The sequence below is a fragment of the Nicotiana tabacum genome, chromosome 15 (genome assembly GCF_000715075.1).
Source record: "Nicotiana tabacum cultivar K326 chromosome 15, ASM71507v2, whole genome shotgun sequence".
Classification (NCBI taxonomy): Eukaryota; Viridiplantae; Streptophyta; class Magnoliopsida; order Solanales; family Solanaceae; genus Nicotiana; species Nicotiana tabacum.
Window position 1 is genome coordinate 17,252,333 of NC_134094.1, and position 21,107 is coordinate 17,273,439.

Consider the following 21,107-nt stretch of genomic DNA (forward strand, 5'->3'; position numbering starts at 1 on the left):
TCATTTCGTTTTGCATTTTTGGAGCACGATTCTTGGGTGATTTTGAGGATTTCTTCACGACTTCGACTTGGGTAAGTGTCCTATATCCAAAACTGATTATATTTCATAAATCCATAGTTATATTCAACATTTATTTCGGATTTAAATGGAAGAAATTAATTTTTTTGCAAAACATTTCAAGAACGAAAATTTTAGATTTGGAGGTCGAGTTGTTATCGAAATTTGATAAAATTGCTACGGGTGGACTCATAATTGAATGGGTTGTCAGATTTTATAAGTTTCATCGGATTCCGATACGTGGGCCCCACATGCGATTTTTGAGTTAAATTTCGAATTTTATTGGAAAATTAGTATTTTCATATGGAATTAATTCCTATATTTAGTATTGAATGAATTGAATTAATTTGGATAGATTTGAGCTGTCCGGAGGTCAATTCAAGCAAGAAAGAAATTTTAAAATATCGGCCTAACTTCAAAAAAAAAAGTAAGTAACTTGCCTAACCTTGAGTGGAGAAAATTACCCCTTAGGTATCGAGTCTTATGTGCCATTTGTGAAATGTGAAAATCCATGTATGCGAGATGACGAGTACGCACTCGGACTTATATGTGCAAAGTTTATTGGGTTAAAGTCTTAGGCATTATTGTGTAGTAAATTGAATAATTGTTGGCATTTATTAAATCATCTATTTGACATGCCTAAGTCCTTGTTTGTTGAATTTATTTTTATATGACAATTTGATGTGATTGTTACTTGAATATTTATGTAAATTCTGTGAGTTTGTTGATTTGATATTTCCTGAAAATAATTATATTATAAATTTTCCATCTGTAAATAATTAATGAAATAAGCTTAAACTGAGGAGTTAATATAATTATCAAAAATTTGGATTAATGAAGGTATTGCCCTATACTGAGTATTTTCTCTCTCTGTTGATTATTTTTGAGGTTTTATATAAATTGTGTGGAGCCTTGGGCTATTTTTGAGAAATTTATTGATTTTACTATATCATTGAAATTGATTGTGGTTGTTGGGCAAATTGTGATAGGAATTAATTATGTTGTGTTGTCGTGATAATATTCTGTTTAAATTATTGTGTGATTTGAGTTATTATTTTAAGGATATAAGGGTGGTATTTCAGTGGCATTTCACTGTTGATATTATGTGGGTATAAGGGTGGCATTTCACTGTGGTTATGTGTGTTGGGATATTGTCTGAACGGAGTGATAAGGGTGGCAATTATACGGAGTGATAAGGTTGTCTATAGGAGAGATAAGGGTGGCTATTGATATTGTCAGGGCGGAGAGATAGGGGAGGCTATTATAGGAGTGATAAGGGCGGCTATATGAGAGATAAGGGTGGCTATTGTCAGGAATGATATGTGATGAAGTGGAGTTATTGCGTTGTTAATTTTTATGTGATGTTGTGATTTTCCTTATGTTTATTTTTATAACTTGTGCAATTTGTCTTGTTGTTTCGGTAAACTTGATAATAGTCTGATCTATATTAAAATTGGGAGCATGTGGCTATTGCCAGGCGAATTATGAAATAAAATGTGGGCACGAGGTGTCGTGAGTAAATAATAATAATATTGGTACGTGAATTGTCCGTGCAGTTGTGATATGAAATGTGGGCACGAGGTGCCGTTGTTAAATGATGATGATATTGACACATGAGTTGTCAGTGCGGTTGTGATAGAGAAATTGGCACGAGGTGCCGTGAAAATATGAAAGTGGGCTGAGACTTGTATTTTATGATTTTGAAATGAAGTATCACGGGGAGAATTTTATTCAAAAGATATTTATTTGAAGAAATTATATTTGAAAGAGATTTATTTGAAAGAATTATATTTGAAAGATATTTATTTGAAGGAATTATATTTGTAAGATATTTATTTGAAGGAATTATATTTGAAAGATATTTATTTGAAAGGAGTATATCTGAAATATATTTATTGGAAAGTATTATATATCCTGAAGATTATTATTTGAGAAGCATATAGGCAAAAGATTTATATTTGAAGGACCTGATTAATTGGGTGTACTTTTACTTATTATTTGTTGAGCAATATTAATGATATTCTTGTTGCACTGCTATGTATATCACTAGTTGATTAGTGTTGCCAATATTTCTATTTTGTTTCCTATTATTTTTTTATAATATATTGCACAGGTTATTAGACTAGTGAGTGTCTTGACTATACCTCGTTACTACTCCAGTGAAGTTAGTCTTGATACTTACTGTGTACTGATTGTGGTCTACTCATACTACACTTTTACATATTTTTTTGCAGAGCCAGGTATTGGAGATATCGGACTCGGACAAAGTTAGAGTGGGATCTCAAGGATTCAAGGTAGAGCTGCTTGGTCGCCGCAGTCCCTTGGAGTCTTTCCATGTTATTGTACTGTTAATTATTAATCAAACAGTATTGAGTATTAGATCCTTGAGATTATTTCATGTATTCAGTTAGAGTTCGTGACTCAGTATTACCAGTCTTGGGAGGTTGTTTGTAATTATTTCCGATGTTGGTTTCGATTATCTATTTAAAAACAAAATTGGCTTGAATTGTATTATAATCACCTTACTTAGTCTTAGAGACTAAGTGCCATCACGATACCTGTGGTGGGATTTTGGGTCGTGACAATACCAGTGAGTTTGCAAAGATTTTTTTTTTCTGACTTAAAATAGATTCTAGAAGATTTTATTTTTTAGATATCTATGAGATACATTATTTATGCAGTTTGATAGCACTGCACGGACAAAAAAATTGATATTTGGCCGCAGAAGCGACGCTCTATCCGAAAACAAATTCGATCACTTATTGGGTCCTATCTTTGTGAAATTATGTGTTAAGTATTATTTTATGACCCGGTTAAAAAACGTTGGGTCGGATTAAGTGGGACGAAAATAAGGTCAATTTTTTTTCTATCAGCCCGAGATTGCTACTTGGCCCCATGAGAATCTGCCACATCACTAAATTGAATGCCCCCAAATTTCGTCGTTAGATGCGGGGGCAATTTTGTTAATATAATTAACGTCGTGTGCTTTTTTGGACGGAAAGGTAAATGGAGGGTATATGTAAACCATTTAGCAAACGATAGGGATCATTTGGGGGATTTTCTCAAGGTAATATCATTTACTTCAAGATGAAAGAGGCTGAAAAATCTGGAGTAGAAGACTAAGCCCCGCTCTCTTAGAAAACCTTGGTGATTGGGGAAGAAGAAGGAAGTGAGGAGGGGTGGGTCTGATCTTGAAGACATGGTTGGGGAAGGGGGGAGTGAAAAAGTAAAAGAAAAGGAAAAAGGTGATAAACAAAAGTGAAAATAAGAAAAAATATTTAAAAATAGGTTTTTATATTACATTGACACATGACTGAAATTAAAAGTAAGGACACAAATGATACATTATTTGTCAAGGCAGGGGCAAATAAATGCCCAACTATTAACGGCAATTTTGACCATTTTCCATAATATCAAAGAAAATGATCTCCTACGCCTGCTTAAAACTTGAATGGAAGAAAATAACCTTCTAAAGATCTCTCGTAATTTATTTATAAATATTGTGTGTTATTTTTTTACCGATTATATGTGAACAAATTTCTATAAGAAAATATAATATTTATAATTAATTACAAGATCAGTTCTCCATCAATTTCACATGGCATAAATCTTTCTCCCCTTCTGCATTTTTCATTAATTTGTTCTTGAGTAAGGTTCTTCGTATAGTCCCATCCATAAATCATCCAGTCTTCCCTGCATACCAAATAGCAAATTAACTCTGTTTTTTCAGGAGTTCTACAGTTTACCACGTCTCAGGAAATATAACTAAGACAAAAATGCAAATTTCCAACACCGCCATGATTTGCTTATAACACATTTTCTTCGGAATATATATGTCATGCAAAATAATACTTTTGTTAGTACCAATAAATATTCTGGTAACCATCTTTTCTGAAATATAAACTAATTGGTAGCTTATTGAAAGATATCATTTTTGAAGTGTAATTCACATAAAAAGGTAAAAACATCTACTGGAATTTAGGGGAGGCCTATTCTTGCGCATCCAGCAAATATCGAGTAATTACACTTCCACATGCCCAAATCCTTCCATTCAAATGCAAATAAGCATTCATAATTAGAATGAAATGAAATGTAAATGTGATTTTTTAATTAAGTATATATAAAAAAACCTAGCTTATTGAGAACAATAATTTTGGATGAAAGACATTATCCATAAATATTACCTAGTTACATAAGTTGATTCTCATATAAAATACCACAAAAGCTTTTCATTTAATTGGATTTATACTACAATACTGAATAATATAAGAATATATAAAGTCATGTAGATGAAATGAAAAAAGCAACTAATGGATAGATATTCTTTTTACTTTTCACCACTAATTATCCAATGTTTTCTTTAGTTACATTTACACTCCATTTACTTGATTTTTACGATTTTGCTTTTTAATCTATTTATTTATTTGCAAAATCATAAAATAATTCATTTTGTGAGGATTAACAGAGAAAGTAAGTAATGAAGAAAATAAAGGTTAGAAAGGGAGGGAAAAATCTATCAAAATGGACCTTTTATTACATACATTAGGGGTACGAAATACAAAAAAAAAATCATTAAATAGATATTTCCACAAATTATAGTATAGATATACTTCAAGAAATAAATAAAAATTATGTTCGCTTACGCAATTTACTAGTCAAGTTGTGTCTGGTAAACAATATGGTTCTAATTGGTAATGCTTTATCAATTTTATGTGAGACAAGAAATGGCTCATAAATAGGTCCTTAATACTGTAACGTAAGGTCCGACTTTATTTGCTCCTTTTGGAGTTTCAGAAAAGGAGAGGAAACATTCATCGCATGCAATTTTTTGCTAATTGATTATTACAGATGACGAAATTTTATTTGGAATGATATAAACTTTCCAATTAGCAAATCTGTTTTTAAGGGAAAAAAGTTGTTCGATCAAAACGTGTGAAGACAAAAAATATAATTTGCTCAATCAAAACATGTTGAGGTGAAAACAAAAACAAAAATTACAATTTTGCAATAATACATGAGTAGCTTTACACTAGTTACTCCACTTGTTTACGAAAAAAAATAAGAGCAACCTCTACTGGCAATATTTGCCACAAGGATAGGGGCAGTAAACCCCTTGGAATCCACTTCTACCAAAAGACCAGTCTCCAACAGCTTCAACAATTGTCTGTTATAATGAGTTAGTATCAAACGTCAAATAACAACACAAGAAAGCTGAAAAATTACAGTAATATAAAGAAAAAAAGAAATGAAAATATGACCTTGTTTGCTATTGTTGGAGAGTTGTTGTTGGACCAATAGCTTTGTATTTCAATGCCATGGTGGAAATGGCAAGAAGAAATGAAATAACCTCTTGATATACTTGGTCCTAAATCGTTCAATGCCTCTAAAAATGTCGACCTAAAATCTTGGAGAGATTGGATTTGACTTGGTGAGCATTTATTTATATCTTTCTTGCATGTATCCCAAACATGTTCAGGGTCAGCAACACATTCGGGAACCAAAATGTTGTTTATCTACTTTTCAAGAATCAATAGGCAAACCCTTTAGAATTTGAAGGAAAATAAAATATATTCAGAAATGTATTAGTTACTATCATATATAGAAATTGATTTTCAAACCTGCCAAGAATCATAAGCCGAATTAATGATGAAAAGTGGCGTGCAAATATGTGGTGCTGCATATACTGAGGGAAGAAGCACTGCCAAATCATTGGATTGTATACTTTTTAGTTAGAAAGATCATGTTGGTCAATTTATTAACACAATAAATAAATAAAACTGTTCTTACCAAACTTGGGTCTAAGCTCAAGAATGTGCTAGAGAGTGGTAGGTTCTTGGCAGATCCCTAAAGTACACCCCAAAGAGAGTTAGTAATGTTTTATAAAAAACAATAAAGAATAATAAAAGAGAAACAATTTACTAAATGATGGTTCTGACATGCAAAGTAACAACTCTCTTAAAATACTCTTTAATACGTGGCTCACCAGTTATAGTTTTTTGTATAAACTCATACAAGAATTAGTTAAAAAGAGAAACACACTCTTGAAAATTTTCTCAGATTCATGAACTTACGCATTAATAAAGAAACCAGCATCAGAGATTCATTTAACTCTAGCAGTCAAGGAGAAAAAAAGTCTGAATTTGTCACAATGTAGGATTGCACCCAACCCTCCTGCTGAAGTTCCACTAAGGATGGCCCATCATCAAAGTTTAAAAATTTCTTATATTTTTAGCCATATAATTAGAGAGAAATAAGAGGACTATATATGAGGGGGAAATGGGACGTACATTTTCAGCATATATCATCTCAATAGCAGAAGAAGAAAGGAGCTTGAAATGCTGTGAAGAAGAAAAGAGTACTGAGCTGAAGATGTTTTCGAAGCGTAAGATATATATAGAGAGCCTTTTTATAAAGCACTGTGATCATAACATCAACCAGTAGTCTTTGTAATAGAACTAAATTTAGCAGCCAGCTTTTATTAAATGGTATCCCATATTAGGTTAGTCGCTGCATGTGAGTACAATTATAAATTCACAGCCAATTAATTAAATTGGTCCCCACATTCTTAATATTTGAACTGCTTATAAACGAAATATAGGGCAAATCTTCTTTAACTTGGTTACTAAAAGTGACTTTGACTATGTGATTCTTGCTTTCTAATTTTGGAGCAGATTTATGTTTTGCATGTGACTCTTCGTCTCACTACCATTGGAAGGCGGAGGAGAAGCTGAGCTATAGGTTCCGCAAATCCAGCTGTTTTTGCTCAAACAGTGTATTTTGTGTTAAGAAATTCATTAAATATGTACCAATATAAAAAGTAAAATCCACTTATTAACACTTGAAATCGTCGTTTTAAAATGCAGAACTTATAAGATTGAAATTCTAGTTCCACCTCTGACCATTAGAGTAGAAAAGAATAATGAACTTCTTTAAGGTTGTGCGTTAATTCCCTAAAAGTTCCAATACTGTGAAACTACAGCCATCACCTAAATACACTAAATAGTAGAAAACTGCTAGTTGCGCACTATGAATTTATCTCCAAATTCTGCTGGGAGCAACCTTTGTAATTTATTTCAACATTCTCTTGAAGATGAATGTATAATCTAATTTATTCTATTCATACATTAATATAAAACTTCTAGGAGATCTCTTTTTTACCCATAATAGAACGTAAAGCTTGCAAATTAATACAGATATGATTTATTGTTGGACAAATCGTCCATAACTCGGTTACTAAAAATACTCTGACCTATGTGACTCTCTCTTTCTAATTTTGAAGCAAATTTAAGTTGCGCACGACAAAGAAATTTATGACCATGCATGTGACTCTTTGTTTCTCCCTATGTCCTCATATTTGAGAAGAGTAATAAAAGTACATACAGTAAGGTTTATTTCCCTCAAATGTATTATCTAACATAATTTTACATCAATTGCAACATTGTAAATTTAATGAACAATATATATTTTATGATTATCAGATTACAATAAATGCGTAATGCATGCATATCTTGAAATCTTTGGAGAAGCCAATCAGATGACGGATTTCTTAGCTAAGCTTGCCTCATCTAGTGGAAATGATACCTTCTACTACTCTTTCGAACATCCTCCAAAAGAGGCGAAGGGACACTTTACACTAGATAAGTGGCAACTTCCTAGTATTAGAAGAAGGTAAGACAAATGTAATTTCTTTGTAAGTTGAATACATAGTTTGCTAAGGAAGAGTTGTATTGTGTCAAGACCCAAATCTCAACATGTCGTGATAGTACCTATCACATTACTAGGCAAGCCGACAATCACAAAATAACTACACATTTTAAATTAAAAGCATGATGTAATAAGCTTAATAGTGAAAAATCTCATAAATAACCGATAAGAACAACTACAAGATCCCCAAAAATTCGGGTGTCAACGGTTAATGAGCTATAAAGTGTCAACACAGTCTAAATTTCTAATATAACCGTCTGAAAAATAGAACAATATTGAATAAAACTAAAAAGAAGGAGAGTCGAGATCTGCGGGCGTTATAGCAGCTGCCTCAATAGTCTCCAAGCAGACACTGCACCGAAACTAGCAACCGCCGAGTCCATATGTACCTAGATCTACACACGAAGAGCAGAGTATAGTGTGAGTACAACCGACCCAATATATTCAATAATTAACAAGACTAACCTTGGGCTGAAAGTAGTGACGAGCTCAGAAAGGTACAGTCCAAATCCAGATAATAACAGTGCAGATATAATAGGGAAATGACAGTAATGTCACGAACCAAAATCTCACCCGTCGTGATGGCGCCTATCTCAATACTAGGCGCCGACTATCTCAATAAACCCCCATATCATTTATGTTTGAAAACATAATATATAGAATTAGCGGAAGAAAAACTCACACACACACACACACACACATATATATATATATACATATACATATATATATATATATATATATATATATATATATATATATATATATATATATATATATATATAAACACTCCCAAAACCCGGTGTCACTGAGTACATGAGTATCTAATATGAATACAAGTCTGAAAAATATGGTCAATAATAGTCTGAGACCAAATACAATAAACAAGGAGATAGAGAAGGAGAGACAAGGTCTACGGAACACGACAGCTACCTCAAAATCTCCTAAAAATCAACTGTGCGAAAGGATCAATACCCTCTATGTACGAAAATACCTGGATCTATACACGAAGTGCAAGGTGTAGTATGAGTACAACCAACTTAGCAAGTAACAATAATAACTAAGGAACTGAAGATGATGACGAGATACACAGTTATAGTTTACTTTCAGTAATTCCAGCAGAGAATAAACATGCTTTCAAATCAGACAGTTTAAGACAAATCAATTTTATACAGTTCAAGTTCATGTAATCCGGATACAAAATCTTTCAGAGATTTCACAATAATGACAGATAGCAACCAAGTGCAATAACAAATGCAAAGCAAGTACAGCCTCCCACGCAACAGTCACTCAACTCATCACAACAACTCAACCACTCAGCTTTTAGCCCTCAGCACTCGCACTCAATGGGTACCCGCGCTCACTGGGGGTGTACAAATTCCGGAGGGGCTCCTACAACCCAAGCGCTATACTCACATGCCATAATATAAATATCTAGATCTGCACGGCCAACTCACATGCAATAGTATAATATACGGATCTGCACGGACAACTCACGTGCTGCACTGCCAACTCATGTGCTATAGTATAATATAAAGATCCGCACGGACAACTCACGTACTACATGGCCAACTCGCGTGCTATAGTATAATATAAGGATTCGCACGGACAACTCACGTGCTACACGACCAACTCACGTGCTATAGTATAATATAAGGATTCGCACGGCCAACTCACGTGCTGCACGGCCAACTCATGTGTTATAGTATAATATAAATATCTCACAATCAGGCCCTCGACCTTGCTCAGTCATAAATCTCTCCAGTCTCTCGGGCTCCCTCAGGACCAAATTTAAAACTGTTACTTACCTCAAACCATGAAATTCTTATTCCGCTAAGCCTTTGCCTCGTGAATTGGCCTCCAAATACCTCGAATCTAGCCACAAATAATTCGATTTAGTCAATAAAATTTATTGGAATTAATTCCATAAGAAATATTAATTTTCCATCAAAATTCGAAATTTAGCTCAAAAATTGCCCGTGGGGCCCACGTCTCGAAACTCGACAAAAATTACAAAATCCGAAAGCCCATTCAACCACGAGTGTAACCATACTAATTTTACCTAAATTCGACCTCAACTCGACCCTCAAATCTTCAATTTAAAATAAGAGGGTTTTCTAAATTTTTCATCTTAATTTATCCATTAAATGATGGATTCAAAGACATAATCATGGAAATTAATCAAAAATGGATAAGAATCACTTACCCCAAACACCCACGCAAGAATCTCTCCACAAATCACCTTCTACCGAGCTCCCAATTTAATTTTGTGTTATGAACTCAAAACCCCCATTTTGGAACTTTTAATTCTGCCCAGAAATTCCTTCATCGCGTTCGTGACCAAAGCTTCGCATTCGCGAAGTACTAAAATATGCTGCCAAGATTCCTTCTTCGCGTTCGCGATATCCTCATCACGTTCGCGATGCCTTATGACCTCTGCCCTTCACGTTCGCGAGAAACAAGATGCGTTCGCGAAGGCTTAACGCCAGGCAGGCCCCCAACTCCCTTTCCTCTTCGCGTTCGCGTCTGCCCACTCGCGTTCGCGTACGTTTTCCCTAGTTCCCTTCTTCGCGTTCATGTCTTCTACATCACGTTCGCGATGGGAAAAATCCTACCCGTACAAAATCCTTCTTCGTGAACACTTGAGACCCTTCGCGTTCGCGAAGAACAATACCAGATACCAGTTCCAGCAATGGCAAAACAAGGAAAAATGATCCGAAACCATCCCGGAACTCACCAGAGCCTTCCGGAACCTCAACCAAATATACCAACAAGTCCTAAAATATCATACGAACTTAGTCGAACCCTCAAATCACCTTAAACAACGCTAAAACCATAAATTACACCCCAATTCAAGCCTAATGAATGTTAAAATTTTTAATTTCTACAAACGACTCCGGAACCTATCAAATCACATCCGATTGACCTCAAATTTTGCACACAAGTCATAAATGACATAACAGAGGTATTCAAATTTTCAGAATTGGATTTCGACCCCGATATCAAAAAGTCAATCCCCCGGTCAAACTTCCCAAAAATTCAACTTTCGGCATTTCAAGCCTAAATCCACTACGGACCTCCAAATAATTTTTCGGGAATGCTCCTAAGTAAAAAATAACCATAAGGAGATATTGGAATCATCAAAATTCAAATCCGAGGTTGTTTACACATAAGTCCACATCCGGTCACTTTTCTAACCTAAAATTTTCAATTACGAGACTAAGTGTCTCATTTTACTCCGAATTCCATCCGGACCCGAACCAACTAACCCGGTAATGTAAGGCATAAATTGAGCAATAAATAGGGAAACGGAGATGTAATACTCAAAACGACCGTTCGGGTCGTTACATTCTCCCCCACTTAAATATACGTTCTTCCTCGAACGTGTCAAGAGTTGTTTCTAACCTTCAAATCTCTATTCCGCCTTCCCATGCCATACCCGGGGGAGATCCCACACCACCGTATTCCATAGATCTGACAACATAACACAATTGAAGATCATTAATTTAACCTTAGCCCAAAAACCTCTGTATACTGCCAATGATGAAAGAACAATCAAAAACTCTTAACCACTCATCATATCAACTAGCCATGGAGCTATCTTGCCCCAACCAGAACCATAATCCTCTCCTAATCGGACTTTCAATATTATCCTCCCGAATATATCATAATCAAGTCTGTTAGTACCTATTCTAGGTCCAATGACCATATATTATTAAACATAACTATCCCACAGATACGCCGCATCAATATAACTCGAGCCACAACTGCGTAATCCGTGCACCCAAATATGAGAGATATCTCAAGGAAGAGGATAACCGTAGGCACATGTGAACATCTGTAGAGGAAGCAAATTAATAAATCAGATAAATTGTCATAGAAATAAAATTCTCACACACGGCACTGATAACTCACGTGCAAATAATATGAATCGTCCGGTATGGTCACATGCCTCCAGTCCCAGAATATCATACAGGAGCAACTAAACAAGTACACATGTATATGATAATGAAATAAGATTCTCATGCTCCTGGACTGGTATAAATAACATGCCATAGCGTAAGCATGTGCAAAGTCTGCTTTCACACTTCAAATCGGTAAGTTAACGCAGAAATAGTAACTACCCCATTTATTCAGGGGAATTAGTCTCTTTGTAGCCTCAAATATAGCCTAGATAGTTCTCAACAAAGGTACGAACACGAGAAACATTATAACTTTACGCTTAACAGTCAATTCTAGGCATATCAGAGCCTAAACATTCTTTTGAGTATGAATACCTGCCCTGATGCCCGCACATTGGCCCAACCTGGCATATATGCACACTTATAGCGTATAGCTATCACAAATAATTAATGCAAGTAGTTCCTCTACTGAGTTAACATAAAATACTCACCTCAAACAGGCCACAACCCGAAATAATATACTTCTGAGAACTCCCAGTCTCCAAATTCATCAAACACATGAATCACCGTAATTGATCCCAACTCCAGCACTAGAATGACTAACACATCTTTCATTCACGATCTTCCTATAAGGAAAACTTTCATAATTCTTCCGTGCCACATAGCAATAATTTAAATATCGAAAGTCAATCAACCAGGTGAGTACTGCAATACCAATGAACATTCGTAAGTCAAAACACAATGCGCCTTTTGAAATGCGCACCCTTCTCAGGGATTACCGAGCAATTATAACATTCATCTAATAATCTGAAATTGACCATTCTGTCCAAAATTCATGATTTTCCTTTCAAGAGTGAACTGCCACCTTGTACATGTAAATCTTAATCCCGCGCCACACACCACATCTATCATGCAATCACGTGACAAGCATGAGAATCTCATTATCAACTTTGGGTATCCAACAAATTACATACCCGGTCATTCAGTAACCTTCACCTTGCTTCCTTTCAGGAGGAATTCATAATACACAACACGTTCCCTACACTGTTAGCATATATCTGGTTCAACCCATGGTAAAAATTATTAAGAATACTTTGAAATTCATTTTCACATAACCAAGCTATCAGAACTGAATCGCTCTAATTATTGGGAAAATTTCTTCTATAAGAATTGGTAAATGAATATATTGGAGGAGCGGGTTGCATGCCGCAATAGGATTGATTATAATGAATATATTGGAGGATCAGGTTGCACGCCGCAACAGACTTATTAAAAGTCTTTATTGGAGGATCGGGTTGCACGCCGCAATAGACTTATTAAAAGTCTATATTAGAGGATCGGGTTGCACGCCGCAACAGACTTAATAAATGTCCATATTAGAGGGTCGGGTTGCATGCCGCAACAAACTTATTTAAAAGTTGACATATATATATATATATATATATATATATATATATATATATATATTGGGGGATCGGGTTGCACGCCGCAATAGACTTGATTAAAAATGAATATATTGTGAGAGCGGGTTGCAAGCTGCAATAGAATTGAATGTGAATATATTGTGAGAGCGGGTTGCACGCTGCAATAGAAATGAATGTGAAAATATTGTGAGAGCGGGTTGCACGCTGCAACATAATTGAATGTGAATATATGGTGAGAGCGGGTTGCGCGCTCCAACAGAATTGCTGGAAATGACAATTAGTTATGACTGCTGAGTTGGATTCAATTATTCTTAATGAATTGCCTGATTTATTTCTATTATTGTTTTTGTTACTAATATTGCGTACAGGTAATGTAAGTGACCCGCCTTAGTCTCGTCACTACTTCGTCGAGGTTCGACCCAGCACTTACCAGTACATGGGGTCGGTTGTACTGATACTATACTCTGCACTTCTTGTGCAGATTTTGGAGTTGGTCCCAACGGCGTGCCATAGACTTGCTCAGATTTCAGCTACTCAGAGGAGACTTGAGGTATAACTGCACGGCGTTCGCAGTTCTGAAATCCCCGTCTATTTTACTTTAGCTATGTGTTTATTTTCAGACAACTTTATTTTATTTCAGACCTTTATTTGTATAATTCTAGAAGCTCGTGCACTTGTGACACCAATTATGGGATGGTATTTAGACACTGTTATTTTTTTGGATTATTCACTATATTTCAGACATTACTTCCGCAATTGTTCTCTGTTATTAATAAATTTAAAAATTGTTTTAAAAATGGATAATATTATTCTAACGTTGGGTTGCCTAGCTAGTGAAATGTTAGGCGCCATCACGGTCCGAAAGTGGAAATTTCGGGTCGTGACAGTTGGTATCAGAGCACTAGGTTACATAGGTCTCACGAGTCACGAGCAAGCTTAGTAGAGTTTGAAGGATCAGTATGAAGACGTCTGTACTTATCTTTCAGAGGCTATGAAGTTTAGGAACAATATCACTTCTTTCTTATTCTGTCGTGCGATTTTATTCTATCATCGATGATTGAACTATTCTACTCTTATTCTCTCGCAGATGGTGAGAACACGTAATACCTCTACCAATGAACAGGGACCAGAACCCCCAGTGGAAACTGTGGCCAGGGGTAGAGGTCGAGGCCGAGGTCGTGCAAGAAGCCGAGGCAGAGGCCTAGGTAGAGCTCAGTCCAGAGCTCGAGCAGCTGCACCTGTTGTAGAACTTCAGGAGGAGTTCCAGTTCAGAATGTACCAGCTGAACCAATTCAGGTCCCGGAATGATTAATAGCCACTCCAGTACTTTAGGACGCTCTAGTCTATCTGGTAAGTCTTGTGGAGGGCGTGGCCCAGAATGTTACATTTCCAGTGGCACCAGCCGTCTCACAGGCTGGGGGAGGAACACAAACTCCCATTACTCCCGCTCCGGAGCAGATGGCTCCCTAGAATCAGGCTCTAGCAGCCCCGCCAGTTGGGGTAGTTCAGCCAGTTATTGCGGCACAGATCGATGATAGGCCCACCATGTCTTTTGAGGCCTTATTGAGACTGGATAAGTTTACCAAGCTCTTTCCAGTTCACTTCAGTGGTACAACTTCTGAGGACCCATAAAATTATCTTGAACGCTGATATAAAGTACTATGGAACATGGGCATAGTTGAGACCAATAGGGTTGATTTTGCTGTATTTCAGATGACGGGTTCTGCCAAGAGGTGGTGGAGAGATTATATATTGACCCAACCACTCGGATCACCTGTTCTTACATGGGAGCAGTTCTCTCAGCTATTTCTGGAAAAGTTCCTCCCTATCACACTGAGAGAGGAATTCCGCATGCAATTTAAGCTTCTACAGCAGGGCAGTATGACTGTTAATCAGTATGAGTCCCGTTTGGTGGATTTGTCCCATCATGCTCTTCTTTTACTACCTACGGAGGAAAGAGAGTGAGGAGGTTTATTGAGGGACTCACTCACCCTATCAGACTTCAGATGGCCAAGGAGACCGGAAGTGAGATTTCATTTCAGGCGGCTGCTAATGTCGCAAGGAGGATCGAGATGGTTCTTGAATAGGAGAGAGGACAGAGGTCCGACAAGAGGCCTCGTCAGTTCGGTGGTTTCAGTGGTGCCTCGTCTCGATGCAGAGGTAATTTTGGTAGGGGACATCCTCCCAGACCATTTCATTAAGCACTTCATGCATCTCCCGGTGCTTCAGGGAGTCACTGTCCTATTATGACTTACTTTGGGCAGCCAATATTCAGTGCACATTCAGCTCCTACTAGTGCATCACCACTCTAGAGTTACTACAGTGGTTATCTGGCCCATTTGGGTCAGCTTCAGCTTCAACAGCCACGACATCAGGGTGTTATGAATGTGGAAACATTGGTCACCTCAAGAGGTATTTCCCTAGATTGGTGAGTAACAGATCTCGACAAAATTCTTTTGCCATCATACCGGCACCGGTTGCTTCACCGCCTGCTCAGCCAGCTAGAGGTAGGGGTCAGGCAGCTAGAGGTGAAGGTCAGGCTATTAGAGGTAGAGGCCAGGATATTAGAGGTGGAAGTTAGACCGTTAGAGGTGGAGGTCAGACCGTTATAGGTGGAGGCCACCCAGTTAGAGGACGTCCCGGGGACGCAGTTCAGAGTGGTGGTGCCCAGCCCCGATTTTATACTTTTCCAGCTAGGCCTGAAGTTGACTCATCTGATGCTGTGATCACAGGTATTATTCCAGTTTTCCATAGAGATGCTTTAGTTCTATTTGATCCAGGATCTACTTGTTACTATGTGTCCTCCTATTTTGCTCCATATTTGATTGTGCCTTGTGATTCTCTAACTGCTTCTTTGTGTGTATCTACACTGGTGGGAGACTCTGTTGTAGTAGATCATGTCTATCGTTCGTGTGTGGTTACTATTGGTAATCTTGAGACATGTGTGGATCTTCTACTTCTTGATATGGTAGATTTTGATATCATCTTGGGTATGGATTGGTTTACCCTTTATCATGCTATATTGGATTGTCATGCCAAGACAGTGACCCTAGCTATGCCGGGGTTACCTCTGTTAGAGTGAAAAGGAACTCCTGGTCATTCTGCCAGAATGGTTATTTCTTATATGAAAGCTCGGCGTATGGTAGTGAAAGGTGTCTAGCCTACTTGGCTTATATTCGTGATCCCAGTGCAAATGTCCCTTCTATGACTAAGTACCAGTTGTTCGTGAATTTCTAGAAGTATTTTCTGCAGATTTGCCGGGGATGCCACCCGACAGAGATATTAACTTCTGTATTGATTTGGCTCCGAGCACTCAGCCCATTTCTATTCCACCATACCGTATGGCCCTGCCAGAGTTGAAAGAATTAAAAGAGCAGTTACAAGACTTGCTTGATCAGGGATTCATTATACCCAGTGTCTCGCCCTGGGGTGCACCAGTATTATTTGTAAAGAAGAAAGATGGTTCTATGCGGATGTGTATAGATTATCAGTAGTTGAAGAAAGCTACTATCAAAAACAAATATCCGCTGCCAAGAATTGATGACTTATTTGATCAGCTTCAGGGTGCCAAGGTATTTTTGAAGATCGATTTGAGGTCTGGTTACCATCAGTTGAAGATTATGGCATCTGATGTCCCTAAAACAGCTTTTCAAACTCGGTATGGGCATTACGAATTCCTAGTGATGTCATTTGGTTTGACAAATGCCCCAGCAACATTTATGAAATTGATAAATCGGGTGTTCAAATCTTATTTAGATTTTTTTGTGGTTGTATTCACTGATGATATCTTTATTTACTCCAACAGTCGAGAGGAACATGAGCAGCATCTTCGAAATGTGCTTCACACTTTGAAGAATAATCAGTTATATGCCATGTTTTCAAAATGTGAGTTTTGGTTAGACTCAGTTGCCTTTTTGGGGCATGCGGTATCGGCAGAAGGCATGAAGGTGGATCCTAAGAAGATAGAGGTTGTTCAGAATTGGCCTAGACCTACTTCAGTTACAGAGATCCGGAGTTTCCTGGGTTTGCCAGGTTATTATCGTCAGTTTTTGGAAGGGTTTTCATCTATGGCAAGCACATTGATCAACTATTGGTGGAGGAGAATGAAAAAGGATATAGTTTCATATGTAGCTTGGTGCCTGAATTGTCAACAAGTTAAGTACGAGCATCAGAGACCTGGTGGTTTGCTTCAGAAGTTAGAAATTCTTGAGTGGAAGTGGGAGCGTATCACTATGGATTTTGTTGTTGGGCTCCCACGGACTCAGAGAAAATTTGACGCAGTTTGGGTCATTGTGGACAGGTTGACCAAGTCAGCACATTTCATTCCAGTGGAAGTTACCTATTCTTCAGAGAGGTTAGCTGAAATTTACATTCGTGAGATTGTCCGCCTTCACGGTTTGCCCGTGTCTATTATTTAAAATCAAAGTACACAGTTTACCTCATATTTCTGGAGGGCTGTACAGCGTGTGTTAGGCACACGGGTGTAGTTAAGTACATCATTTCATCCACAGACAGGCGGACAGTCAGAGCGCACTATTTAGATATTGAAAGATCTGCTCTACGCTTGTGTGATAGACTTTGGAGGTTCTTTGGATCATTTCTTGCCACTTGCGGAGTTTGCTTATAATAATAGCTACCAGTCGAGCATTCAGATGACTCCATATGAGGCATTATACGGAAGACAATGCCGATCGCCAGTTGGTTGGTTTGAACCGGGAGGGGCTCATTCCAGCGGAAGTTACCTATTCTTCAGAGAGGTTAGCTGAAATTTACATTCGTGAGATTGTCCGCCTTCACGGTGTGCCCGTGTCTATTATTTCAAATCTAGGTACACAGTTTACCTCACATTTCTGGAGGGCTTTACAACGTGAGTTAGGCACGCGGGTGGAGTTGAGTACATCATTTCATCCACAGACAGACGTACAGTCAGAGCGCACTATTTAAATATTGAAAGATCCGCTCTAAGCTTATGTTATAGACTTTGGAGGTTCTTTGGATCATTTCTTGCCACTTGCAGAGTTTGCTTATAATAATAACTACCAGTCGAGCATTCAGATGACTCCATATGAGGCGTTATATGGAAGGCGATGCCGATCGCCAGTTGGTTGGTTTGAACCGGGAGAGGCTCAGTTTTTGGGTACCTATTTGGTACATGATGCCTTGGATAAGGTCAAGATTATGCAGGATCGACTTCGCATAGCTCAGTCTAGGCAAAAGCGTTATGCCAACCGTAAAGTTCGTGATATTGCATTCATGGTTGGAGAAATAATATTGCTTCGGGTTTCACCTATGAAAGGTGTAATGAGGTTCGTAAAGAAGGGCAAGTTGAGCCCTAGGTATATCGGACCCTTTGAAATTCTAGAAAGAGTGAGTGAAGTAGCCTACATGCTTGCTTTACCATCTAGTTTATCAGCGGTCCGTCCGGTGTTCCATGTGTCTATGCTCCAGAAATATCATGGTGATCCGTCCCATGTGTTAGATTTCAGCTCAGTCCAATTAGACAGAGATTAGACTTACTAGGAGGAACCAGTGGCTATTCTAGCTCGGCAGGTCTGACAGTTGAGGTCTAAGAGTTATCCTTCAGTTCAGGTGCAATGGAGAGGTCAGCCGGTAGAGGCATCTACCTGGGAGTCCGAGTCGGACATGCAGAGTAAATATCCACACCTTTTCTCCAGCTTAGGTACTTTTTCTAACTCCGTTCAAGTACGAACGTTTGTTTTAGAGGTGGAGAATGTGATGACCTAAAATGTCATCTTTAAATTTAAAAAGTAATTATGTATTTTAAGGCCTCGAAAAGCACAATGTATCATTCCTCGACTTGCGTGCGCAATCCGTACAATTTTCCGAAAAGGTTTTATGTGAAAAATGGATTAAAATATGAAATATAGCTTTAAAAACTCAACTGAGTTGACCTTGGTCAACATTTTGAGCAAACGGACCCGGATCAATATTTTGACAATTCTGGTAGGTCCTTATCGTGATTTGGGACTTGGGCGAATGCCTGAAATCGAATTCCAAGGTCCCTAGCCCGAGATATGGAATTTTGATGAAACATTAAAAGCTTGAAGGATTAATAATTTTTAAAAAATTACGGATGTTGGATTTAATGACCTCGGGTCCGTATTTTGGTTTCGGAGCCCGGTATAGGTCCACTATAATATTTATGACTTGTCTGCCAAATTTCGTGAGAATCAGAGTTTATTTGACATGATTCAGACGTTCGGTTGTAAATAATATAAGTTTTAAAGTTTTCTTAAAAACTTCCTTTGATTTGGTGTCTGATTCGTAGTTCTAGGTGTTATTTTGGCGATTTGATCACGCGAGCAAGTTCGTATGACATGATTCGGTGCATGTTTGGTTTGGAGCCCCGAGGGCTCGGGTTGTTTTCAGGTGGTTAACGGATCATTTTCGGACTTAGGAAATCTGGTTTTCTGCAAACTTCAGGCTTCTGGTATGTTGTTCTTCGCGTTCGCGAAGAGCAAATTGGGGCTGGCACGTTTTTTGTTTCGCGTTCACGACAGAGTGACCGCGTTCGTGTAGGCTTGAGGTTCAAAGATTCGCGTTCATGATCGAAGCGTCGCGATCGCGAAGGGAAAGAGGCTGGCCAGGAATATTAGCCTACGCATTTCTGAAAGGAAAGAGGCTGACCGCGTTCGCGAAGGGAAAAAATCCCAGAAACAAAACTTAAGTACTGGAAAATGGGATTCGTCCCATTTTCAACCCTTTTCCATTTTTGAGCTCGGGTAAGGCAATATTTGGGTAATTTTCACGGAAAAAAATTGGGGTAAGTGTTCCTTATCCTATATTGATTATATTTCATGATTTCATACTCATTTATATCATAAATCCGTGAATTTATGAAAGAAAAATCAGATTTGTATAAAATCTTCCAAAAATAAAAATTTAAGATTTGAAGGTCTAGTTGACATCAGAATTAGGTAATTTTTGTATGGTTGGACTTGTCTCGGAATGGGTGTTCGGATTTCATAAGTTTTTCCGGGATTTGAGATGTGGGTCCCACTACCGAATAATTTAATAAATTTCGGATTTTTATCCGAAAAATTTGTAAATTCATATAGAATTAATTCCTATGATTCGTATTGAGTATATCAAATTGTTTGTGAATAGATTTGAAGGTTTTGGAGAAAATTTAAAAGGAAAAGTTGTGGTCGAGTAATTGATTGGAATTTGCAAAGCGAGGTAAGTGTCGTGGTTAACCTTGACTTGAGGGAATAGAACCCTTAAATTATTTGTTATGTGAAATGCATGTAAACGACGTATAGGCGAGGTGACGAGTGTCTATACGTTGTCAAGTTTATTGTTTGCATATTTACTTGAAAAATCAGAAATTATTTTAAATCATGAATTAATTGTTATAATAATTGTTTCTCTCCTATTCTTTGTCAAATATTAATTCTTGAATTCCTGCATTAATTGTTACATGCTATTTGAATTATGTGCCTTAATTGTTATTTGACATTTAGCATATTAAATATTAAGCTGCATATTTTCTCTCTGATTTCCATAATAATTTGCTATTTGCCTTTGTTTGTTTCATAATTAAATCATAATTATTGTATGTTTGTTGTCTTATAATATTATATTAATTATTACATTTATTGGGGAAATTTCTTCTTTAAGAATTGGTAAATGAATATACTGGAGGAGCGGGTTGCATGCCGCAATAGAATTGATTATAGTGAATATATTGGATGATAGGGTTGCACGCCGCAACAGACTTATTAAAAGTTTATATTGGAGGATCGGGTTGCACGCCGCAACAGACTTATTAAAAGTCTATATTGGAGGATCAGGTTTCACGCCGCAACAAACTTATTAAAATTCTATATTGGAGGATCGGGTTGCACGCTACAACAGACTTATTAAAAGTCTATATTGGAAGATCGATTTGCACTCCGCAATAGACTTATTTAAAAGTCCACATACATATATTTATATATTGGGGGATCGGGTTGCACGCCGCAAATGACTTGATTAAAAATCAATATATTGTGAGAGC

The 21,107-nt window shown here is 37.3% G+C and overlaps 1 long non-coding RNA gene across 2 annotated transcripts; it reads right to left on the reverse strand.

Moving 5' to 3' along the window:
- Window positions 1-3,376: 3,376 nt before the first annotated feature.
- On the reverse strand, window positions 3,377-6,438 carry LOC107798239 (uncharacterized). 2 transcript variants are annotated; one of them, XR_012699510.1, is made up of 6 exons: window positions 6,129-6,438; window positions 5,845-5,901; window positions 5,676-5,755; window positions 5,316-5,570; window positions 5,127-5,221; window positions 3,377-3,750 (listed from the first exon to the last, which is right to left on the reverse strand). It is a non-coding gene; the product is annotated as an uncharacterized LOC107798239 (long non-coding RNA). The 2 variants fall into 2 exon arrangements; XR_001650855.2 differs by having other exon boundaries at window positions 3,377-5,221; window positions 6,129-6,437.
- Between the last annotated feature and the right edge of the window lie 14,669 nt (window positions 6,439-21,107).